Below are 27,189 nucleotides of genomic sequence, written 5' to 3' on the forward strand. Positions count from 1 at the left end.
AGAGTACCTCTGACAGTTTAGGCCTCATATTGAAGTCCAGCACTTTAGCTGATGAATTGATATAGGCCGCAGGGTAATTCACTAATATTTCTTAAATATAATATTTCCCACAGCCAAGCAGCGCCCCCACTTTCAATGCCCTGTGAAAGGTCAGAGAACCCCACTCCCAGCTATCAACAATGGAGTCTTCTAATCTCTCACAGATAGACTGACGTCAATGTCATCAAGGGGGGTGTGTCCGGAAAATGTTGGACACAGGTAGCTCTTGTAGCCCTAGTTGTACTAGCAGAACCAACAGGACAGACAACCCCAGCAGAGAGGAGGCGAGGCCTATGGGTCACTTTACAGATGGACCTGATGAAGCCATTGAGCACCTTTATGTAACGAGACCACCAGAGGGGGCTATGAGGAAAGGGAGGAGCCTATTCATTTTTAATTGTGGAACATTGCAGGTATTAGATCCAAACCTTCTGATCCCGAATGGGGAGCATTTATAGAACAGCATCATATTGTTCTCCTACAGGAGACCAGGGCAGTTGACCCAGTACACAGGAGTGGGGTTGTACTTGCTCTGTTAATGCCGTTCCATCTCCTTCTGGTAGAGCGTCAGGAGGTTTGTTAATCTGGTTCAGGTTGAACCTTTTTCCAAGAACCAAACTGTTCCCATGTAATAGCAAGGATCTCTTAGGACTGCAATTAATAGTAAAAAAGGCCACAGAGAGAGAGACATCGTTTCATAGCTATCATATACATTAGGTCAGTTGCTCCTAATTTGGTTTCCCCAAAAGATGACTGGCTTAAGGATATGCTGTCCCAATACAATCGAGTTATCTTAAAAATAATTGCAGGTGCTTGTAATACTAGACTTTTTTGGGATGGGCCGAATATGGCAAGATTTATGGAGCCAGAGGATCTAGTAGCTCCAAAGGGAGTCTGGGTTCACGCAGCACCGAAGCAGACCGCTGTTGACTTGCAACTTGAAGATCTGGTTGTTGAGTACGGTCTCAGAATTAACAATGGTAACACAGTTTCTGACTTCCCCTTGCCCATCTTTTTAAGATGTACTTCTACTAGTCATATTGACTATTTTTTTGCTGCTCAAGCTCTCTGGGTAGCATTAGTGGACATGATCATCATTCCGAGGCCGGATAGTGACCACCAGGTGCTATGTGCCAGGTTCAATCAGGCCCTATTTATGAGTGAAAACCTGGCGCCAATAACTTTCTCCAGTGCTCTCGAGACAGTTAATAACAGGCGTAATGTAAAGTGGGTAGAAATATCATCAAATGTAGTATTTCAAAGGCAAATTTATGAGTCCCTTATCCATATATTCCCTGCTTACGATGCACGTGACACTGCCCTAGCCCAGTGTAATTTTGTCATCCTACACGGTCCCTCTTTCTCAAGATGAGAACCAGGGGAAGTGTTAAAAAGAAACGACCCAGCTGGTTTCATAGAAATTGTAACTGGAGGAAGAGGGCCCTGCTAGACACCATAAATAAGGTAGCAAAGAAGAGATTTCTAGGGCCAGGAAGAACTATAAGTCTACGCTATTGGCAGCAAAAAGAAGTTGGGAGTGGGGACAATGGGCAGACCTGACTGAGGCACTTCACAATAAAAACTTTAGGTCATTTTGGAAGTTAGTGGCTGAAGGTACACATATTGTTGATGATCACTTGGAGGCTGTTGAGCCCGATAAATGGGCAACCCACTTCATGTCACTGCATAAGAAGGAGGGACAAGGAGGTGTGACTGAGGGGTCCCATGAGCCTGTAGCTGAACCAACTCCCACTGAAGTTTCTACTTATCTTACATGTGAAGCCTGTCCACCTAGGGACTCTCCCTGCTTCACCTTAAGTGAAACTGAGCATGCCCTCAGGCTTACAAAGAAAGGTAAGGCGCCCGAAGTGCATGGTATTCCAGGTGATTTGTTTCTATCTAAACCTGAGGTCTGCATCCCTTCCCTTAACCAACTAGGTAACGCCATTATCGCAGGTAGTAAAATACCAACTTCATGGCAGGGCGCTACTAATATTCCTATTTATGAAAAGGGTTGTAGGGATAAACCATCAAACTACAGGCTGATTAACTTATTGGATGCCAGCCAGAAAATAATCTGCAGACCGATATTAATCAGGTTGCAAACATGGCTTGCTGACAATCATGTCCTCGAAGATGCCCAGGCAGGGTTCAGGAATAAAATAAGCACCATAGATCACGCTTTCCGTTTCAACACTTTGTGTTGGAAATTTGTGTTTCTTAAGAAGGAACATCTATATGTTGCCTTCATCGTCCTTCAATCAGCCTTTGATCTTGTCCCCAGGGATAGGCTGTGGAAGTTGCTGGGTAACTATGGGGTTCTGCAGGACTTACTGTGAATTCTCAGAGTATTACATACTGACAACTATGCACAAGTAAGGTAGAGCATCACTGGAGACCTCACAGACAAGATTCCTATTAGAAGGGGCATCAAACAGAGCTGTGTCCTTGCCCCAACCTTATTTAGTATGTATATCAACGGGGCAGTGAGCTGGGATCCACAATTTAACATGATGCACCAAAACTTGCTGGTATTCCGGTCCTGATCCTAATATTCGCTGATGACACCTTACTTCTCTCCAGAACCTCAATGGGACTTCAGAAGGAACTGGACTTGCTTTCAGCCTTTTGTAAAAACAGAGGCATAGAAATAAATCCAGATAAATCCAAATTTATGGAGATTAACCCCCATAGGTCCTTCAGAGGTAAAATAAGAATTGATGGTGTATTGATATAGCAGGCAGCACAATTTGACTATTTGGGTATAAGGATGTCTGACTAAGATGGGGGAAGCAAATAGATAAAAGTAAGGACAGACTACACCAGCGTGCACTCCTATTTAACAGGAAACACAAGTCTACTGCTGGAGGGGCTGTGTCACCGGCCCTAAAAATCTATCAAGCCACTGCAGTGCTGGCCACCCTCTATGGGGCAGAGATTTGAGTCTTTACAGACCCATCTTTGACGCATCTACAGACTTTTGATGAATACATTCATCAAAGGTCTGCTCAATTTGCCACAAAGTGCCCCATCGGTGCCACTGCGATTTGACTTAGCTCTTAATCCCATCCATTTGGTATTTTACCTGAAACCGCTGCTATACTGGAAAAGGGTATGGTTGACCCTGGAATTATTTATCTACAGAGAGGCACTTAGGGGTTTGATCAATTGTGACAAAACCGCTCATACGCCTTGGTTAAAACACAGTTTGAATAGCTCAATTTAGGGAACATGTTGGCCATCCGAAGTCACCAAAGGCGATGGGTTCCTATTAAACAGACACTATTGCGAACTGGATCTGATCAAAATCTGGGCTGAGCATAGGGATGGCTCTCTAACAGGCCAATTTCTGCTTCATAAATGTTCACCAAATTTGAAACCCTATATGGATAGGATATATCCCTCAGGGGCTATTCAATTGTATATCCAGTTTAGAATTGGTACCTTACCTCTAAGATCTCTCACCTCGAGATGGAACAATATGGAATGTGACCTAGACAGTCAATCATTAAAGGAAACAGAGGCCCAATTTCTGCTCTTTTGCTCTAGATACTCTGTTTTACAGAAAAAAATGATTATCACTTGGTATAAACTTAAGGGTGTAAGACATTATTGGGAGGCAATGTGTCTATTGAAAACCAACACTAATGAGCTATTAGTATTTGCAGTATCACACTTTTTATGGGAGGCTTGGACAATACGTACGAAAAGCTTAACACCTGAGAAATTGTAACCATTTTTTCTGCTATGTATGTACATGCTATGTGTCTCACAATCACAGTAGTATAAGTCACATTGTATCTATGAATCGATCTTCATCTTGTTTTTTATCATGTGTTCTTTTTTAATATTTTGTTAACAGAATAGGGTATTCACTAAGGATGGACCTTATGAATGGGACAATTTGGTTTTTAGATAGGGAGGGCCGGACTTCTCAACATGGCAGACCACATTTTGGCCCAGTATTAGGCTACTATGGAGGTTTATGTTGATTGAGGTAATTGCTCTTTCCAAGATCTTTTTATTAGGCCCATCCCACTGATTAATATTCATCACAATGGATTACGATGGGGCCGGGAAAGGCTCTGACCGATGCATTACAATGCTGACGGTTGGTAATTAAACCAGCAGGTCATTCTGGCTAGCTTCTGGCAGGCTCAAGGAGCCTGTCGGCCAGTTGGAACCAGCTCGTAATCCCAAAGGGCGGGCCTTTCCAGCCTTGAGATTACGATGCACTTTTTCCAGCATTGTTTCCATGCCGGCCTGTATGACATGGAAACCATGTTGAAAAGCATGTTTGGGGCCCCCAGCAGGGCCCCCTTGTGTGTGCGGCCTCTGGTTGGGGGCCAAGGGGGCAACACTGTTGATCCTAGTGTGCCTGCCACGGGGTGCAGGGATCAACAGTACCTCCCCTTTCCTGAGGGAGTGATGGAGCAAGGTTTCGCATAAAAAGAAACTTGCTTGTATGCAATCCTCTCGAATAACCTGCAACATTATATTCAACATGTCTGTGAGTACTAACAGTGCACCACATTTTACATTTGTATCTAGGGGAAGCTTTCCTATCTGCTTCACTAATGAATAACCAGAATGTCCTAAAATAGCCGCCAAAAAACGCGGGAACTCTTCTGCGCATGCGTCTACTACATCTACGTAGTATGACGTTTTTCTGTCGCTTGGGGAGAAATATTTGCAGCTGCGCAATAGCTTTTAATATGGCTGCTTTAAAGTAACGCGCTAACGCACATGCTGTGCTGAAACTAATCTATGCAAGTTTTACTAAGCCATTAATGCAAAAGATTTATTAAGTAAAGGGGGTTAGAGTAGAAGTAAGTGGTATACAGTAAATTCATTTAATTTTGTATTCTAACATGTTCTTCTCTGACTTTATTAATAGTTCGTATTTGGGCCTTGGAGGGTGACCGCATCTCTGTTTCCTTGTGGCTTCTACGCATGTGCAATGTTTGCTTGTCCTGAAACAAGCAAAGTTATTGTCTAGCTGCCAAACCCTAAGCCCAGCAAGGACGTGGGAAAACCAACTCTTGACCCTACGAGAGGAAGAAGAAGCAACATTGTATTACAGACTTATCGATCCACATATGAAATGCTTGTGGGAATAAAGCTTGTGGGTATTTAAATTAAGGGACGTGGAGATAGACAATAGGCTAAAGAAAAATTTTGCACTTAGTATGGTGTGATGCCCTCACCCCACTGCTTGGCCCAATCAAATTGCGGGTGAACATGGAATTGAAACATTTGGTGGTGGATCATACATTTGAATTGGTATAACAGAGGTAAGTTCTAGATAGTTAGACACACTTGATGCTGATGCTATGCTGAGATGCTGCCTGATTTCTCTGCAATCTGACTGAAGAATCCAACACTAGGGAAATTTGCGGAACAACCGAGGAGGCACATCTAGGAAGGGGTCCGGACGAGCCGGAGAGAGTAGCACCAGAGAGGGGTGTAACGCTGGTGTTACACTAGGAGAGGTCACCTTCCCAGTCTTGAACTGATCCTGAATCCTTGACACTCTGATGTCGAGGTCCTCGCACCATTCTAGGTAAATATAATTGTAGGGTTAAATGCTCCATATTTGCTCTCTATCCTTTCTCTCCTCAGGTGCTGTCTTTGCAAGAATTTATTAATGCAAACTGATTATAAGCTAACTGTACTATTTTCCTGACTGAGAATTCTGGCATATCCATGTGTATTCTGATTTGACTCACAAAATTATTAATTCAGATAAACCTTTAAAACTCCTTCTGAGTCTGTGGTTCTTTTTAATAAAAGTTATATGCATTATTGTATTTTCCTCCCTATTCTAATCTAAAACCAGATCTTTTGAATGTGCATTTACTCAGGAGACAGAAATGGTAAGAATACTGGTGTAAAGGCTTCCTAGGGTAAAACATAATAGATGACCAGTGGATATTTACTAGCTCATTGAGTATATGAATGTATATGCGCCCAAATGAGTGTTGCGTATATGAATGTGTAGAGCTGGTAAACTCTGCTGCATCAGTTTTTCTTGGTAGCAGAGGCATGATTAGTATAGTTAGTTAGGTGAGGATTGTATTTGAAATTTGAATGATTGATTTATGTTTTAACCCAAACCCGTTATGTATTGTTTTATGTTGTCTGAAAATTCCCGGGAATATTGAATAGCGGGTGGTGAATGGAAGCCACACTGCAGTGAGGTTATTGGTCTGGATTGAGAAAGTGCTGAAAGTTATGCAGGACTGGAAGCACTAAGTTAGGGAAAATTTCTTGTATGTAAGTGAGAATAATTGGTAGCGAGGAGTACATTGGTGAAATTTTGGTATTATATCACCTAGAAAGGGTAATACTGAAGGAGTAGCAGGTTCTCTGATGCTTGTGTGAAGAGTAAGCGGAAGGGTTTTACTCGTAGTAAAACGAAATTCTACTATTCTTTGAATTAGTGGGTCAGACACAATAGCGAATGTTTATACGTTGTTAATTAATGAAATTGTATGAAAATTTGTGAGAAAATAAGTTTTTGCATTGCCTTGTAAAGGAGGGGTCAGTTGAGGGTGATGCACTGACGTCACTGAGCGCCGCGCTGGGATTGGATGAAACAGCGGGCGTGTAGTTGATGCGAAATTGTAAAGGAGGGGTCAGTAGTAAGGAGTGAAACTGACGTCACAGAAAAACCGTGCAAGCATTGGCTGAGTGAGCGAAAAGCGTAGAAATTGATTGGTCTTCAGAAAAGAAACCGCGTTGGTATTGGAGAATTTTTAGAATTAAAGCAAGCGTCTGATTGGTTGACAAAATAGAAATCACAAGAAGAAGAATTGATAGAGGAGATTGTATGTACGATCCAACATTAACAGGGACTTGACCAGATACAAAATTTATAGGGTTTGCTTACGAGCAGTACCTTAACAAGCACAAGCACGCAATGTACGGAGAATAAAGAAAAATGTCATTTATGCAAAAGATTAAGAATTATTTCAAAAAGGACAAACCCATTAAGAGTAGAGAGGGGATTCTCATTCCTCCTCCAAATATGCCTGCATCATACATGATGGTGGAGAGAGGCTATCATACCTGTGTATGGTTAGTAAATTGGGTAGAATACACAAAAGATGATGGTATATTAGCATTTCCCGAATACAGAAGCTTTAATGGAAGAATATTGTACAACTTAAGAACACGGATGAATGAATTAGAACCCAGACCGACCCAGTATGAGGCTTTAGAAGTATGGGAAATGGAAGCTGTTGAACGGGATAGACCAAGAAGTAGCAGGACCCTAAGCAAAAATTACCCAAAATTTCCCCGAGAGACTAGAGACAGTCAAATGAAACCATGGAGTCAGGCCATGGTGGCAACAGGTTTATATCCTGTGTTAACAGCAGAAGAGCAGACAGGAGGTAAATGTACAGAGAAATCCAAGCACTTAACAATGTTAGGTAGCGGAGAAACAGAAGAGGGATACCTAGAAGACATATTGATGAAAAGTCCTCCACCTTACAATGATGGATTCAATAGAATGTCCCCTAGTGCCCCAATGATAGCAACACCTAGTACATGACACCACAGAAAGGGTACTTCAAGGAAAGGGAAGCAATAAATACAAATATAGATGAATTGATTCAGAGAATAGCTCCGATAAATGCACATCCCGAAGCATTGACCATACCAGTGACAATAGGTCCGATAGTTCCAATGTATGGAGAAAAATCAAACTGTTCTAAAATTCCTGTAATGCCTACCCCAGGTATAGAACCTAGAAAAGAAAATATAATAATAGATGATCAAGCAAGTGAATGTGAATCAGTAATATCATTGATGGATTTGCCCATAAGCCAATGATGGAAACCCTGAAAAGAAATTTGCCCAGTTGTTCAAAGGAAGTTAGACTAGAAACATCGTCAGGAACTAGAAGTGCCACAATAGTAACCCCAGAAGATCTAGAGAGATGCTTCCAAGAAATAGAGAAGCCAAAGTCACAGCCACAATTATTAGACATTTTCAAATTGAGAGTAGAATTGGAAGAAACGGTTGCTGGAAATGTGGGTCTAGACAGGTTAAGCACATACAGTAAAGAAGAATTACTGTTTATTTGTAGCAGTATTACACGAAACACAAAGGCATTCCATGAAATGCTGACAAATCTGGCATCGGAAATGGTAATTGACATAGTGAAATCAAAAGTGTTACAGAAACCATATAGAGCAGAATTTTGTGATAAGGATTTGGAAAACATGAATGTGTCTGGAAAAAAGTTGCAGATCAGGGAATTGTTATTTCTGTTGCAAAAGTGGGGAGATCTTGAAAGATGGAAAGTTAGATGGGCAAAGAAAAGGGAAGAAGCAGGTAAATCGAACGACATCTGAATATGTCATGAGAGAAACAGAAAAAGCTGAAAGGTTGTATCCAATGAGAGAAGTACCTGGAGGGGGTACGTACATGTGCCATGGAATAGACAGGATATTTTGTCTTTTACATATGATTTCCCAAAATTGAGAGAGAAACCAGTGGAATGGTACAGACAGTTTGAGAGGTTTGTGAAAGTTTCAAAGGTTTTATTAAAGGATCTGGATGGTCTGTTTGACATAGTGGTACCTGCAGATTTGTGGACTGAGTGTAAAATTACTGTAGATTGGCCTAGTGAGGAATATCCAAGAGACATAAAAACAGGAGCTCGGTCAGAAGATTTAATGAAAAAGTATAATCAGATAATCACCTTTCTAAAGAGTAAAATTCCCCCGAAAGAAACCGATTGGGTAAAGATAGACAGAACAACCCAAGAAAAGAATGAGTCCATATATGCCTATTATGAACGTCTTTTACAGGTGTTCAAACAGTTTAGTGGGTTTGAAAGTTTAGAAAATAAAGACATGAATCATTTTGTGTATCGATTTGTGTCTGCTGTGCTGAGATTGGATATATCTCAAATGATTAAGCAGCACATGCTGTGTTGGCAATCAAAGCCCATTGACAACATTTTTAAATATGCTAAATATTGTGGGGACGAAATTGATAACAAGCGAAAAGCTTTAGAAGAAAAGGTAATGTGGGCCCAAGTAACATTAGCTGAACAGCAAGAGCTCCAATTAAATAAACAGTCAGAAAATCAAGGAAGAGCACAAGGTCAAGGTGACAATAATGGAGGAAAGCCACGGGTAAGATTAAATCGGGAAGAGGCAAACAAAAAGTTTCCCTGTCACGGGTGTGGGAAGTTGGGGCATTGGAAGAACGAGTGTAAAGCTATACAAGTTAATAACGCCCCGAATCAAAATTTAAATCCACAGACGCAGAGTGAGGTGTTAATGAGTCATCAGCAACAGGGTATAGATCATCAGAGTCAATTGCCACCTGCCCCTAAGTCAGATTTTGTGAGTCAAGCCAAGTAGAGTGTGGACGCCGGATTTCCAGAAGGAAATGGTAAGAAAATGTTTCTAACATCACAGTTTCTTTTGCAGGACCCACTGATTGATTATGATCAGGAATGACAGTGCCTCAGGGGGGAGGAAGGGGAGTGCGTGCTTGGCGCATCCCTACTGGTTGATCAGTCAGGTCCATACATAGAAGGTAAAGTGAAAGGAAATTATATCACTTTCTTGTTGGATACTGGTGCTACCAGGTCTACTGTGAGAACAACAGACATTCCTAACCTGCCCCTCTCAGGAGAGAACATCCAAGTTATAGGTGTTTCAAACAAACGGTTTAGACCTCCAATCACAGAACCAATGGAGGTGCGAATTGGAAATTTTAAAGAAATGCATAAGTTCGTGGTCTGTGACTCAAGCCCTGTAAACTTGCTTGGAAGAGACCTGTTGTGCAAAATGAATTGCACTATATTTTGCACACCGGATGGTGTTGCAATACAAACACCCAATGAAGACAGAGTTTACAAGTTCATGTGAGCTAAACAGGGAACAGAAGTAAATGAATTATATTCGATGATGACACAAAATGAATTACCTGCTGAAGTCAAACTGACTGTAAATGCAGGGATATGGGATTTTACTGGAAAAGAAATAAGATTAACGGTAAATAGTAAAAGCATGTGTCGCAGCAGAAATAGAGTGATTGGTCCAACAAGGTATTATGAAAGAAATAATGAGTAGCCCTTGCAATTCACCTTTATTTGGCATTAAGAAACCTAACGGAAAATATAGGGTGGTTCAAGATCTCAGGAAAATTAATAAGATTGTTGTACCATGCTGCCCAGTAGTGCCTAATCCAGCTGTAATTCTTTATCAGATACCATGGAAAGCAGGATGGTTCACAGTAATCGATTTATGTCATGCATTCTTTTCTATTCCATTGCATCCAGATAGCAAGTTTTTATTTTCGTTCAAATTTGAAGACCATGTTTACGTATGGAATCGTGTGCCTCAAGGGTACACTGAAAGCCCTTCAATCTTTTATCAGATTCTCTAAAGAAGACTTGAAGCTCTTGTACTGCTCAGAGAGTCAGTTCTAGTGCAGTATATTGGCGACCTATTGGTGGCGTCAAACACATGAGATGACTGTGTTACTGATTCAATAGCATTGTTAAATCATTTGGCAAAGGGTGGACATAAAGTGTCCCCTGAAAAACTTCAGTTAAATACCTGGGACATCAAATAGAAAGAGGAGTTAGAAGGGTGACCTCTGAAAGAATCAGAATAATAAGACACATGCAGTTGCCACAAACCCAAAAGGAAATAAGAATGTTCCTTGGAGTTGTAGGGTATTGTATGCAGTGGATAATAGGGTTTGCTTTACTAGTCAAACCTTTGAAACAAATGAACAGGAAGAGAGCGAAAGATCCAATAGAATGGGATGAGGAAAGTATAGGATCTTTTAGAAAATTGCAGGAGTATTTGTGTGAAGCACTCGCTTTAGGAATGCCAGACTATTCAAAGGAATTTGCATTATTCTGCTATGAGCGGGGTAATTGTGCACTTTCAGTTCTGACACAGAGACATGGATTGATGAGAAGGCCAGTGGCATATTTTTCTGCTACCTTGGATCCTGTGGCCTGCGCATTACCAGGTTGCCTGAAAGCTGTTGCTGCAACTTGTGTAAGCATAGAACAGAGAGAGTCAATTGTGATGGGACACCCTGTCAAGGTGTACGTTCCTCATGCAGTGGTGAGTTTACTGACCAGAACCCGAACACAGGACCTTACTCCCAGTAGGCTGACAAAATATGAAAGAATAATACTGGGGGCTTCAAATGTGACAATAGTGAGGTGTACTGTTCTTAATCCAGCCACCTTACTACCTGATCCTTACGAAGAAGAGGTGAGAGATGAGATTGAGCATGAATGTCTTGATGTGACTGAACTTAGCACCAAACCACGTCCTGACATACAAGACGAACCCTTGAAAAACGCAGAACATGAGCTGTTCGTAGACGGCTCATGCATGCGACACGAGGAGGGAGGATTGAGTGCTGCTTACGCTGTATGTACATTAACTGGAATAGTTGAAGCATCCTAATTACCAGTGGTCAGATCTGCACAAGTAGCTGAATTAATCGCTTTAATTAAAGCATGCAAAATTGGGAAAAATTGGAGAGTAACCATATTCACTGACAGTCAATATGGTTATGGGGTTGTGCATGATTTTGGCCAACTGTGGATGCAGAGGGATTTCCTGACTTTCTCAGAGATCCCGATTAAAAATGGAATTTTTGTGAAAGATATACTTGAGGCAATTCAATTACCAAAAGAGGTGGCCGTGGTTTAAGTGTGCTGCTCATCAATCAGGAAATGACTATGTGACAGCCAGTAACCGATATGCTGACCAGGTTGCCCAACACTGTGCAAGGTATAAGATTGCCTTAAACAAGCAAATCGAAACTTGTGGAATCAGCTGCCAACTTATGCTACTTGCAGGAGTGGGAACCGGGAGGAGGTGAAAGATCTGCAGGACGCAGTAGACATGAGAGAAAAGGAAGAGTGGGTGAAAATAGGATGTCAAAGAAAGGCAGAAGATGGTATGTGGTTTGTTATGATGGCAGAACAGTCATGCCAGACAGTATGCTTGCACCAATGGCTAGAATGTACCATGGAGAAACACATGTGGGCAGAGATGCAATGATTCGACTTTTCAGACAAGATTGGTTTAACAAGAAGTTCAGGAATGTAGCAGAGAGCCTTTGCCAAAGATGTTTAATATGTCAACAAATGAACCCTGGCAGGAAAACTGTCCTTTTGTGAGACTTCAGTTAGGTTTCATTCAACTGCCTGCTTTTCGAGGGTTGAAATATGTACTTGTCATAGTTTTGTTTATTTTCAAAGTGGGCGGAAGCATACCCCACCCGAACAAATGAAAGCTTGACAGTGGCCAAACTTTTATTGAGAGAACTCATTCCCAGATTTGGTTTTCCAGTAAGGATTGAATCAGGTACAGGATCTCATTTTAAGAATGAAATAATTCGACTAATCTGTGAAGCATTTAAAGTCGAACAAAAATTGCACTGCGCTTACTGTCCAGAGGCTTCCGGAGTGGTAGAACAATTAAATGGCACAATCAAGTCAAGACTCGGAAAGGTGTGTGCATCCACCCCACTGGAATGGCCTGATGCTTTGCCTCTTGTTCTGATGGGACTCAGAAGTATTCCAGACAAAACTACTTAATTGAGTCCCCATGAAATACTCATGGGAAGAGCAATGAGACAAGAATGTGTACCAGGACACAAGCTGTTGAATATAACTGATGACTTGGTTTTGGAGTATTGCAAAGAGTTGGCTGACAGAGTGCGTTCTATCTCTCATCAGGTTGGGGAAGACGCTTTCAACAGACAGCGTCATGATCTGAATCCCGGTGTCTGGGTAACTCTCAAGAATCATACTTGAGAATCGTGCCTAGCACCCAGATGGGATACACCGCATCAGGTTATATTGACTACCTCAACAGCTGTAAATTGTGCAAGATTGCCTAATTGGATCCATGCAAGCCATATCAAAAGGGTACCAGCTCCTGAAGAAGAAGAGTTACAATTGAAACAAGAAATTGATGGTGCTGAAGGTTGTGCAGCTGAAGAACTTCCTACAAAAGATCCTGAGGTAGCTGCCCAAGATCAACCGAGCACTTAGCAGGACGACTGGATCCCAGTGGTGGATATACCTGAAGTACTTATAAGAACTAGGAGTCAAACACATTTAGATAGACCGGAAGAGAGTGAGGACCTGCCAGGTATAGAAGAACTCGCTCAGGAAAGTAGGGAAACGACTGTTAGGGAGCCTGAGCAGAATCTCAAAGCCCCATTCGGAGTCTGAGGAGGGACAGTTAGGACTTAGAGAAAACGTTCAGGCAGAAGAAGCTAAAGAGGTCAAAAGACCTGAACAGGACCAGATAGGCATAGAAATGCAAGTTCAGGATACAGAAGAAAAAACAGACATCACTAATCCTGAACAGGGTCAGATTGAGGTAGATGAACACATCCAGGTATAACAGGCCAAATTAATAAGCCCTGGACAAGGTCAGATAGAGAGGAAATCTGAAGATGAAGCTGATCAAGTTGTGCCAAAATCTAAAGAAAATAAAAGGAGTCTTGAAGAACCTGTCAGTGCAGTGAAGTTTAAGAAAAGTCGAAAGGGTGATAATTGGCCAAGAATTATAAAGAGATTAAGATATCATCTTAAAACAATCAGTGAAGAACCTGATCAAGTAAATGAAGTAACTAGTCAATCTGGACCTTCCAAAGTAATACCAAAGCGAAGGAGTCAAAGATTGAAGACATTGAATAACAAGTTCAAAGGTCCTGAATGGACATATGTTATTTTTGAAGACTTTGTAAACCTCGACTTAAATGAAGAAAGTGATGAAGAGCTGAATGTTGAACACATTGAGGAAGAAGTGACAAAGAGAGAAGACGCTTAAGGTGTTATCTCATATCAGGTTCTGAATTAAAGAAGAGACAAATCTTCTTGTCCAAAAATGTCTGATGATAAAGTTACTGGAAATCCAAAACAAAGCTGTATAAAGAAGTGTTGTAGAATCTGTATATGTAGTTTAATATTAGTCCTTGTAATATGGATAATATTGGCAATAGCTATTCCCTATTTGATGGTTACTGACAAACAGAATAGTACTAACACACATACAGAAGTTTCAAACATTGAAGGAGATAGAGTAGACTTAGAAACACCAGATAAGTTAGATTTACACCACACTATATATAAGAATGAAACATATATAAATGTATTTGCAAATCTCTTAGTACATTGTGTAGAAACGATGGAAGTTAGTGATTGTTATGTTTGCATGAAATTGCCAAACTCAGTAGCTGAAGGGGTAACTTATCATTATTTACCCTTGACATATGGTACTTCATGTAGTGTACTAGCTAGTTTATTCTATAGAACTGGAAAACTGCAGTATTATTATTCAAATGTAGATGTAATATTTTCAGAAGTTCCCATGCGAAAGAGCATGAACCCTGTCCTTAGTACTAGAGACTCACAATTCATGGGTGAATATTTCCTAACAATGAAGACAATAGATATAGCTGATGCACATAAGCATAACTTAACCTGTAAATTACATGAAGAAGAAAATATATTTTTGAATTTAGTAGAACACAGGAGACAGGATTTCCAAAGAAGAGCCTCTGAACCGAAACCTCAGATACCTAAATGGGCTGAAAGGGAAGACCTTTTAGTAACTGGCAAGACTCATGCTGCTATGTCTCTGGATTTTAAAAAGAAAGGGAAAATCTGTCTCCACAGACTTAAAATAGAATATAACAACGTATTTATTGGTTCCAGTGGATGTGAACATAATTTCTTAGTAATTGGGGTTTGGGGACTAAAAGAAGGAACTGATCCAGAGTTTCCTGGAATTTATTATATTTGTGGAAACAAAGCCTATTTTAGGTTGCCTGATCACTGGTATGGGAGTTGCTATTTCGGAATAGTATTCCCTAAAGTCTATCATGTTAAAAGAATCACCGGAATCAATAATGACAGTAGTGGACTAACCAGATATGAAAGAGCTAGTTTTTCTGAAATAGTAGGTGATATATTTGGTGCATTGATACCTTCAGTGGGGGTTCTGCTGAATTCTCGAAAAATCTGTCAATTGTCAACAGTAGTTGATCGGTTATCTACTGACACTGCTGGAGGATTCCCACTGATCAATACAGAATTAGTTGCTGTTAGATCTATGGTTTTGCAAAATCGACTTGCCCTTGATATCTTATTGGCAAAAGAGAGTGGAGGCTGTAAAATGCTGAAAGTGCAACATTGTTGCACGTATATACCTGACAAAAGTGTAGAAATTGGAAGATATATTAAAAATATTACTCATTTGGAAGAGGAACTGAAACCACTGGAGGTTGACAGTGTATGGAAGAAAATAACAAAAGTTTTTCCACCATCAGTGGTTGGTTTTCTAACATAGGTAAAAGTATCTTAGGTCAAATATTATTGCCAATCATGGGCATAACTTTGCTAGTTTTGATGATAATGTTTTGCCGCAAATGCAGTGGGAAAATAAAAAGGTACGAAGTGAATGAGAAGGGTAGAAAAAGAAAATTTGAAGAAATAAGACTTGAAGAATTGAAGGGAAATATCTACAAAAGAATGAAAGGATCCCAATTTAGGAAAGATAAAGGAAGGAATAAAAGATTTGAAGACATTGAAATGGTAGAATGCTAAAGTTGGCATCTGATTGAATCGAATCTAGTGATGGCATAAAATGCCATCAGAGAGGGGATTGATGGAGCAAGGTTTCGCATAAAAAGAAACTTACTCGTGTGCAATCCTCTCGAATAACCTGTAACATTATAATCAACCTGTCTGTGAGTACTAACAGTGCACCACATTTTACATTTGTATCTAGGGGAAGCTTTCCTATGTGCTTCACTAATGAATAACCCGAGTGTCCTAAAATGGCCGACAAAAAACATGAGAACTCTTCTGCGCATGCGTCTACAACATCTACGTAGTATGATGTTTTTCTGTCGCTTGGGGGAAATCTTTGCAGCTGCGCAATAGCTTTTAATATGACTGCTTTAAAGTAACACGCTAACGCACATGCTGATCTGAAACTAATCTATGCAAGTTTTACTAAGCCATTAATGCAAAAGATTTATTAAGTAAAGGAGTTAGAGTAGAAGTTAGTGGTATACAGTGAATTCATTTAATTTTGTATTCTAACATGTTCTTCTCTGACTTTATTAATAGTTTGTATTTGGGCCTTGGAGGGTGAGCGCGTCTCTGTTTCCTTGTGGCTTCTACGCATGCGCAACGTTTGCTTGTCCTGAAACAAAGTTATTGACTAGCTGCCAAACCCTAAGCCCAGCAAGGACATGGGAAAACCAACTCTTGACCCTACGAGAGGAAGAAGAAGCAACATTGTATTACAGACTTATCGATCCACATAGGAAATGCTTGTGGGAATAAAGCTTGTGGGTATTAAAATTAAGGTGCGGGGAGCTAGACAATAGACTAAAGAAAAATATTGCACTTAGTATGGTGTGATGCCCTCACCCCACTGCTTGGCCCAATCAAATTACGGGTGAAAATGGAATTGAAACATTTGGGAGTGGATCATACATTTGAATTAGTAAGTTCTAGATAGTTAGACACACTTGATGCTGAGATGCTGATGCTATGCTGAGATGCTGCCCGATTTTACTGCAATCTGACTGAAGAATCCAACACTAGGGAAATTCGTGGAACAGCCGAGGAGGCACATCTAGGAAGGGGTCCGGATGAGCCCGAGCCGGAGAGAGTAGCACCAGAGAGGGGTGTTACGCTGGCGTTACACTAGGAGAGGTCACCTTCCCAGTCTTGAACTGATCCTGAATCCTTAACACTCTGATGTCGAGGTCCTCGCACCATTCTAGGTAAATATAATTGTAGGGTTAAATGCTCCATATTTGCTCTCAATCCTTTCTCTCCTCAGGTGCTGTCTTTGCAAGAATTTATTAATGCAAACTGATTATAAACTAACTGTACTATTTTCCTGACGGAGAATTCTGGCATATCCATGTGTATTCTGATTTGACTCACAACATTATTAATTCATATAAACCTTTAAAAACTCCTTCTAAGTCTGTGGTTCTTTTTAATAAAAGTTAAATGCATTATTGTATTGTCCTCCCTATTCTAATCTACTACTAGATCTTTCAAATGTGCATTTACTCAGGAGACAGGAATTGTAAGAATACTGGTGTAAATGTTTCCTAGGGTACAACAAAATTGATGACCAGTGGATATTTACTAGCTCATTGAGTATATAAATGTATATGGGCCCAAATGAGTGTTGTGTGTATGAATGTGTAGAGCTGGTAAACTCCGCTGCATCAGGAGTAACCTTCACCTTCACCTTCTGAGTTTTGTTCATACGGTGTTTTGTCAGCCCCTCCTGCTTAGCCACTCTCTGTTCTCTTTTTACAGGGATTCTTACTACTGGAGTTTTGAACTCTGAAATTTCTCTTTCCTCCTCTCCTTCACCTCCACCTCCACCACCCCCTTCACCTCTACTTGCCCCCTGTCCTGCCAAGGCCTTACCCCTCTTACCACTCCTTAAAGTGTATCTTCCTGGCCCCAGCTGCTTAGGCTCACTAATATGTGAAATCTCTGCTTTTTGTTTTAAATTTGTCTTTTTTTGCTGGCCTGCCCCCTTTTGGGCTTCTTTTCCCCACTCCCTGTAGTCTGGAATTCTGCTGTAGGGCCTGCTTTTTTTCTGTACTCCCCACCCCCGTTTTCGGGACAATCTATAACCAGCTTTCCAAATGCTCTAGTTTGTGTTTTTGGGCTGTCCCCACCCCCTCCTCCCTGGTATTGGATTCTTGCTGCCGCCTTTCTCCCTCTTAACTTCTAGAGCGGCTCTAGACCACCGCTGTTCGCTACCACCTCCCCCTGCCGTGGCTGCCTTTGCCTCTGCACCCTATCAATCTTTTTTTTAAAACTCTCAAAAGATAGGAAGGGGGGCGGAATAGGGCTGGAATAGGGTCTCAAATCCGTTAACCGTAATCAATTGTCCAAATCAGGTAATCCGTTATTTCCCTACTCGACTCTATCCTCGACTCGACTCACAGTCCTCCGGCATAGAGCCCCGGCCTCTGGAAGTACGCCGCTCGAGACTATACCTTCAATCCGTTAACTCTGCCGCACTTGGCTCCCGGCTTCCAACTCTCGATTCACAGCGTGTATTCCCGGTTTGTAGCAATAATCCTCAATCCTCAGTATACTCGTCCAATTCGTCAAACTATCGCACCTTTTCTACTCATTTTTCTGCCTGGTAGATCGCAGGAAAACACCCGTTTCACACACGCCTGGAGGAGCTCCCGCAACCCGCCTCTAGCGGGCCGCCATGTTCTCCCTATCCCTGTGCAGCTGTTGTTAATGACATCAAGACCACTATGCAGGCGAAGTCTAGAGTCTGTAACCGGGGAGTTTGCATCGGCAGTCTGATGCAGGTCCCGCAGTGTCCTCTGTGAAATCTACTCTGATTCGCGAGAAGACCAGGGACTTTTATTTTTGATGCAAAGAGTCCAGACCCTTTGGGGGTTCACCGGGAGTCTTGCATTTTGCAGGAATACGCTTGAATGCAGCCAAATGTCTGGGAACTATGGAGGCACCTCTTGGGTGTCAAGGATCACTCCAGCAGAGGCCAGTAGCAGAGTCCAGGCATATCCAGTTGATGCTGGTCAGCTGGGCATTTGCAAGGAAGGCTTCTGGAAGCTTTGTGCCCTGTAGGTCAAATAGGAGGTCAACCAACTGACTCTTGGAGTTCCTGCTGGGTACTGGGATCACGGCAACCAGGTCCCAGTGGCGGCTCCCCCAATGGGGCGTGGGGGTGTTGCCCCACTGCTTTCTCGCGGTGCGAGAAGGCAGAAACCTAAACGGTAAAAACTACCATTTATGTTTCTGCCTTCTCGCATTGCGAGAAAGCAGAAGTGCCTCTGTGCCTCATTGGGGGTGGGCGGTCCTGCTGGAGGGGAGGGGGGAGTGGCTTACCCACTGTTGTGGGTACTGACTGTTTGGTCAGCTCAGGGCCGACCAAACAGTCAGTACCCACAACAGTGGGTAAGCCACTCCCCCCTGCGCTCGAGCAGGACCGCCCACTCTCTGTCTTCTCTATGCAGAGAAAATGTCCCCGCTGGGGCGCCAGCCTGCTGCGCCTACCGCTGCGTCAATCACCGCTACCAGCAATGTGATTGGCTTGAAGTTGCTTCCCTTGCGTTGCGAAGGGGATGGAAGCTGCCTGCTGGCTACTTCCTGCAGCAGGAACACGTGGTCGCGAACCCACCAGTACAGGCCAGAGCGGAGGGATTGCGGTATGCCGGCACTCAGGTACGTTGTTTACTAAGTTTTATTTTAATAGTAGTAATTTGTATTCCCCACCTGCGGGCCGCGAACCCCCTCCCCAGCGCCCTCATAGTTTTTTTAATTCACCTTATTTATTTGCTGGAATTTGTGGTTCGGTTTCACTTGGCGCTGTACATATGAGTAGTTCGGGAAAGCTGATGGTATGAAAGGCCGGCTCCTCCGAAGGACTCCGCTGGCCCGAGGGTGTTCCCCACATGTATTGCATTGGCTTTGCCTAACCCCCTCTGCTTAAACCCCTCCCAGATGGGTGAGTGCCCCGCAAGTTCCCCAGCTGTTAGCATGCACCCAAACTTGCCTTGTGGTAACACAAGAGTATTTAATGGTGCAAAATGGCCGCAGTTTTATTCACATAACATGATCAAACAAGAAACAACACAGTTCGAGATGTTCCAAGCATAAAACATAATTATTGCTAAATTGTCTGTAGATTCAGGGGAGGCATATGCTAGTTCTTAATACTCTGTACGTGTGTTCATAATTAAGATTATGGGGGTTGCGCTAGTATTTAATATTACATTGGAAAATTAATGGAGTTAATACAGGGGAAGTGTATGCTAGTTCTTAATACTCGGTAAGTGTGCACCTTAGTAATACTCTGGAGATGTGCTCTAGTATTTAAAATTACAGACCAAGGTGACTGTAGTTAATATAAGGGGAGGAGTATGCTAATTCTTAATACTCTAAGGTGCCGATTACGATCCGGCAAAAAAATTCCCCGTACCGCTCGTATCCGGTCTTTTTACCGTACGAATCATACAGGTGCCGTACAAACTGGCAATCACGATTCGCATGGTAAAAAGTCCATACGAACCGCATTCGGAATATTTCCCCACACGTCCTCGGGTCGGAAAATGTGTCCGACACGTCCTCGGACGATTTACCGTACAAATGTGGATAGTGAAGTCCGACCGAGGAATCACGATCCAACCCGTGCGTCCGTCCGCACCGAACTCCCATTGCAACCATGGAGACATGTCCCCGCGGCCGCGCCCAACACTCCCCCTAGCACCCCTACGTTCGAGTCGCACTCCCCGTTAATGTACACACCCCCCCTGTATGTACACCCGTGTACGTGTCGAACCCCCACCCGTGTATGTACACCCCTGTATGTTCGAGTCGTACCCCCACCCCTGTACGTGTCCTACCCCCATGTATGTACACCCCAGTACGTTCGAGTCGTACCCCCACCCCTGTACGTGTCCTACCCCCGTGTATGTACACCCCTGTACGTGTCGTACCCCCGTGTATGTACACACCTGTACGTTCGAGTCGTACCCCCACCCCTGTACGTGTCCTACCCCCGTGTATGTACACCCCTGTACGTTTGAGTCATACCCCCACCCCTGTACGTGTCCTACCCCGTGTATGTACACCCCTGTACGTTCGAGTCGTACCCCCAACCCTGTACGTGTCCTACCCCCGTGTATGTACACCCCTGTACGTTTGAGTCTTACCCCCACCCCTGTACGTGTCCTACCCCCGTGTATGTACACCCCAGTACGTTCGAGTCGTACCCCCACCCCTGTACATGTCCTACCCCCGTGTATGTATACCCCAGTACGTTCGAGTCGTACCCCCACCCCTTTACATGTCCCACCCCCGTGTTTGTACACCCCTGTACGTGTCGTACCCCCGTGTATGTACACCCCTGTACGTGTCCTACCCCCGTGTATGTACACCCAGTACGTTCGAGTCGTACCCCCACCCCTGTACGTGTCCTACCCCCGTGTATGTACACCCCAGTACGTTCGAGTCATACCCCCACCCCTGTACGTGTCCTACCCCCGTGTATGTACACCCCAGTACGTTCGAGTCGTACCCCCACCCCTGTACGTGTCCTACCCCCGTGTATGTACACCCCAGTACGTTCGAGTCGTACCCCCACCCCTGTACGTGTCCTACCCCCGTGTATGTACACCCCTGTACGTGTCCTACCCCCGTGTATGTACACCCCTGTACGTTCGAGTCGTACCCCCACCCCTGTATGTGTCGTACCCCCGTGTATGTACACCCCTGTACGTTCGAGTCGTACCCCCACCCCTGTGTTGTCGTACCACCGTGTATGTACACCCCAGTACGTTGCAGTCATACCCCCACCCCTGTATGTGTCGTACCCCCGTGTATGTACACCCCTGTACGTTCGAGTCGTACCCCCACCCCTGTACGTGTCGTACCACCGTGTATGTACACCCCTGTACGTTCGAGTCGTACCCCCACCCGTGTACATGTCGTACCACCGTGTATGTACACCCCAGTACGTTCAAGTCGTACCCCCACCCCTGTACGTGTCGTACCACCGTGTATGTACACCCCAGTACATTCGAGTCGTACCCCCACCCGTGTATGTGTCGTACCACGGTGTATGTACACCCCTGTACGTTTCAAGTCGTACCCCCACCCCTGTACGTGTCGTACCACCGTGTATGTACACCCCTGTACGTTCGAGTCGTACCCCCACCCGTGTACGTGTCGTACCACCGTGTATGTACACCCCTGTACGTTCGAGTCGTACCCCCACCCGTGTACGTGTCGTACCACCGTGTATGTACACCCCAGTACGTTCGAGTCGTACCCCCACCTCTGTACGTGTCGTACCCCCGTGTATGTACACCCCTGTACGTTCGAGTCGTACCCCCACCCCTGTACGTGTCCTACCCCCATGTATGTACACCCCTGTACGTGTCGTACCCCCCTGTATGTACACCCGTGTACGTCAGAGTCGCACCCCCACCACAACCTCCTAAGTACGGAGCGCACCCCAGGCCCCAACATCACAACCGCATGTACGAGTCGTACCAAGCCACACACAAGGACAGCACCGTACAACCAAATGGCCCATGTACACACCGTACACACGCTAAAAACGCACATACACAACCAGGACAAACCAAAACAACACAAGAATACACCATTCGAATGGCACAAAGCCACAAAACATGTCCAACAAACACTAAAAAAACACATTCACTGACCTGCAACTGCCAAAAACAAACAGAGGCCCAAAACACCACCACTCCTTATAACACACCCACCCAAACTTCAAACACAGCCACACCCACCAATGGACCAATAAAAAGGGCCCACACACACAAACCATGAGCCTTTGCAACAGACTCACTGCTGCCAGACACCACAGACAACCTACAGCATCATACTACAAGCTTCAATACACCTTACACTTGCACACCTTCACACAACCACCTTCACAAACACCCCCTCATCACATTCACACACACACACACCTGCACAACCACACCCACACACCCACAACCATCCACACACACCCCCCACCATCCACACCCACACCCCTCACCATGCCCACTAACAAGAATCCAAAGTTCAGTAACCGAGAGTTGGAGGTCCTTGTCGATGAAATCCTCAGAGTCGAGCAACAGCTCTTTGGAACATTGGTCAGACAGACCAGCATTGCAGCAAAAACAGCCATGTGGCAGACCATCGTCAATGCTTTGAATGCTGTTGCGGACACCAGAAGGACCAGGCATGAATGCCAAGCCAGGTGGTACGATCTGCGGAGGAGGGTCCGAGCCAAGATGCTGGAGGAACACAACCAGGCCAACGCCACTGGAGGAGGGCTCTCCCGCAGACCCGTACACTACCAGCCCTGGGAGGAGAGGGTGATGGCCATACAGCCGGTGGAGTCAGTCGAAGGATTAGGAGGACTCCGAGACCCGGGTGAGTACACAAACAACGCACCTCACATGGGGGGAACGTCATCCACAACCAAAATCACTAACAGGCACGCAACCACCCCAAGCTATCGCATGACTCAACCACACTCCATGAACACGCACATGCCACTGGCGCCACCATGCCCCATGCACCCAGCTGGACAATGTCAAGTCACAGGCCACAGAAGACACCAACACATGACACGGTAACCCGGATGGCGGGAGGGTGGGCCCCAAAATTCACATAGTGCAACTCAGAAGCAGACAACAATGCCCTCTGCCCATATGGCCTAGGTCACAGCCATACAAACACTGTGTCCCCACACAGGAAAGACTCGCCAGCAAATGGCGGACGCCTTGCATCAACACATGGGGGTGAAGGCACTGTTTTGCACATGACAGCAGCTAATGAACAGCCAACATTGTGAAAGAGTGGCAGCACACACCACCACAGCAGCAGCGCAGAGACAGACACTACACCCAATGGGTGCCTGGAGATCAGAAACAAACTCACATCAACAAGCCAAGGGCCATTCAAAGATCTGCTAACAGTGTGTGACCAGGAAGCTGGGCTGTGGTGACAGAGGGTGACACACAGAGGGAGGGAGAGGGGGACACAGAGGGAGGGAGAGGGGGACAGAGAGGGAGGGAGACACAGGGAGACGGACAGAGGGAGGAGGCTGACAAACGGAGGGAGGGAGAGGGGGACAGAGAGGGAGGGAGAGGGGGACAGAGAGGGCGGGAGACACAGGGAGACGGACAGAGGGAGGAGGCTGACACACGGAGGGAGGGAGAGGGGGACAGAGAGGGAGGGAGACACAGGGACACGGACAGAGGGAGGAGGCTGACACACGGAGGGAGGGAGAGGGGGACAGAGAGGGAGGGAGACACAGAGACACGGACAGAGGGAGGAGGCTGACACACGGAGGGAGGGAGAGGGGGACAGAGAGGGAGGGAGACACAGGGACACGGACAGAGGGAGGAGGCTGACACACGGAGGGAGGGAGAGGGGGACAGAGAGGCAGGGAGACACAGGGACACGGACAGAGGGAGGAGGCTGACACAAGGAGGGAGGGAGAGGGGGACAGAGAGGGAGGGAGACACAGGGAGACGGACAGAGGGATGAGGCTGACACACGGAGGGAGGGAGAGGGGGACAGAGAGGGAGGGAGACACAGGGACACGGACAGAGGGAGGAGGCTGACACACGGAGTGAGGGAGAGGGGGACAGAGAGGGAGGGAGACACAGAGACACGGACAGAGGGAGGAGGCTGACACACGGAGGGAGGGAGAGGGGGACAGAGAGGGAGGGAGACACAGGGACACGGACAGAGGGAGGAGGCTGACACACGGAGGGAGGGAGAGGGGGACAGAGAGGCAGGGAGACACAGGGACACGGACAGAGGGAGGAGGCTGACACAAGGAGGGAGGGAGAGGGGGACAGAGAGGGAGGGAGACACAGGGAGACGGACAGAGGGATGAGGCTGACACACGGAGGGAGGGAGAGGGGGACAGAGAGGGAGGGAGACACAGGGACACGGACAGAGGGAGGAGGCTGACACACAGAGTGAGGGAGAGGGGGACAGAGAGGGAGGGAGACACAGGGAGACGGACAGAGGGAGGAGGCTGACACACGGAGGGAGGGAGAGGGGGACAGAGAGGGAGGGAGACACAGTGACACGGACAGAGGGAGGAGGCTGACACACAGAGGGAGGGAGAGGGGGACAGAGAGGGAGGGAGACACAGGGACACGGACAGAGGGAGGAGGCTGACACACAGAGTGAGGGAGAGGGGGACAGAGAGGGAGGGAGACACAGGGAGAGCAAATCAGCCGTGTGGTGTGTGGGAATGTCTGCTCGTCAGCAGGTAGACTGCGTGCATGTAGCCAAGGGTGGCCAGTGCCAGAACCCCCCCTCTTCCCCATGGCAAAACACAGGGCCATGTCACAACCTGTTCACGAGCACAACGACAGCTACCTGCATTATATAAGTGTGTGGATCCACTCCATGTGCACATGTACAGTGCTACACGGAAGGCACCAATGCATGGCTCGCCACACCTGCCCACTCCACTGCTGACTGCAGTCACACTTGACGCAGCAAGTAAGACTGTGCCACACATAGTTAAAGGGTCCAAAGTGGTGCCCAAGGGACACACCCATGCACAACTGCACTGTGAGTGGAATGCAAGACAGATCCTAATTGCAAGAGGAAATGTGCCAACGTTGAAACTGATGAAACATGGATGTTGCATGGACCAAAATTAACATTGTCTCTCTCACACACAGGTCAACGTTGTGGTTCACCCCCCAACACTGGGGGGGAAGACTCACAGGACCCGGATCTGCGGGAGCCCGATCCCACCGGCAGCGACGACTCTCACCACTCTGTGGACGACCCCGACCAACCTGGCACCTCTGGTGTCCAACCACCTGCAGCACCTGCGTCAGGTACAATGGGGCCAACCACCACCCCCACTCCTGCCACATCCCAGGAGACACCCAGGATCCCTGCCCCACCACCATAAAGCAGCCAGGCTGGCCAGGAGGGACACGGTGTTCTGGGCACCCAGGAGGAGGCAGGCGACAACGCCAATGCCACCCCTCAGGGGTCCCGGAGACCCGATGTGCCCACAAGGGCAGGCCAGGTGCAAGTGGGCAGGGGTGGTGGGAGTGGAGGACGGCGGAGGCGCCAGCCTGACCAGTTGGCTGGGGAACCGGTATATTCCCATGTCTGTAACATCCTGGACTCATACCGGCAGGACACCACGGGCATGGCCCAGAATGTGTCCACCCTCAATGAGATCAAGGGGACCCTCGATGAGATAACGACCCAGCAGGCCCAGCAACATGCGGAGCAACATGCCTGTCTACTGCAACACCAACGGAGGATGGAGGACAGACAGGCTGAGCAAGTGACAGTGTTCCAGGGGATTCACAATACACTCCGTCGGATGGCCGACAACATGGGCAACCCTCCCTGTGCCAGAAGGCGGAGAACATCACCACCCACAGGGAGGGATCAGGAGGAGGAGGAAACATCCGATGGAGCATCCCAAACATCGGCACGACCTGCTTCTGAGGGTCCCCGCAGGAGGCCGGGTCGTCCACGGAAAGGACCGTGAGGGTCGGCGCTACATCACCATCTCCCAGGACACCTGGCCTGGCACCTGGCCCACTGGAGCAACAGCATCACAGCATCAAGAGACATTCTCTGCCTCATGGCCTTGATGGTCACTGTCTGACCAATGTGGACAAAGACTGTGGCATGGACTCTGAGGATTTCCAATGGCAAGGACACCAACTCCCCTACTGAACTTTGGATTCCAAACTCCCGGAAAGCCCCTCACGTCATTCCCCCCCCCCCCCCCCCACCCCCCCAAAAATAAAAATTCACACCATGAAGAGAAGATGCCTGCTGGTTGCATTATTACCTTACATGTGTCTTGTAAAGTCTAAACATGCCTGAGTTCTCTTTTGACTTCAACCATCCACACCCTGGGGCCTGAGTCTGGCACAGGACACACGGGCCACAGTGTATTAGGCAAGACAGACATGGAGCACCATACACACCCGTGATGGGCCCAACCAGCTGAGGGGGTGGCCGCACAACCGTGCTGACAGACACATTGAGTACAGCAACAGTCATGAGCAGAGGTCAGGGATCCAGTCCAGTGTCCTGGGGGGCACCCAGGTATGTGTAGACAGGTGGCAGAACCATGTCCTGCAAGCTTGAGTCCGGTGGATGCAGAGAATGGGGGCCTGGCCAACGTTGGATGCATGGGGATGACACATGTGACAATACCCACACAGTCATGGACATCATGCATAATACACAGTCTCAGCCCACACACACAGCTTGCATCTTGCTACTCGACACATAGACACATAGCCACTATCAGGGGAAACCCTGCCAGACATGCTGGATGCACCGTGGCAACACACCAGCATTGACTGAGAAGAGGCACCTTGGAGGCATAGGGACACCTTTATTAGTCATGTTTTCGGGATTGCAGAGGCAACTTGAAGTACACATGAACACTTCATGTGGAGTAACATGTGGGTCCAACACTGGCACCCCCCTTCTGCAGCACAAATGCGTGATAGCCATGGAACTGGCACACAATTGTCGGCCAACAGCTAAACACCCAC

This window comes from Triturus cristatus, chromosome 1_1, assembly GCF_964204655.1.
Source record: "Triturus cristatus chromosome 1_1, aTriCri1.1, whole genome shotgun sequence".
In the NCBI taxonomy this organism is placed as follows: Eukaryota; Metazoa; Chordata; class Amphibia; order Caudata; family Salamandridae; genus Triturus; species Triturus cristatus.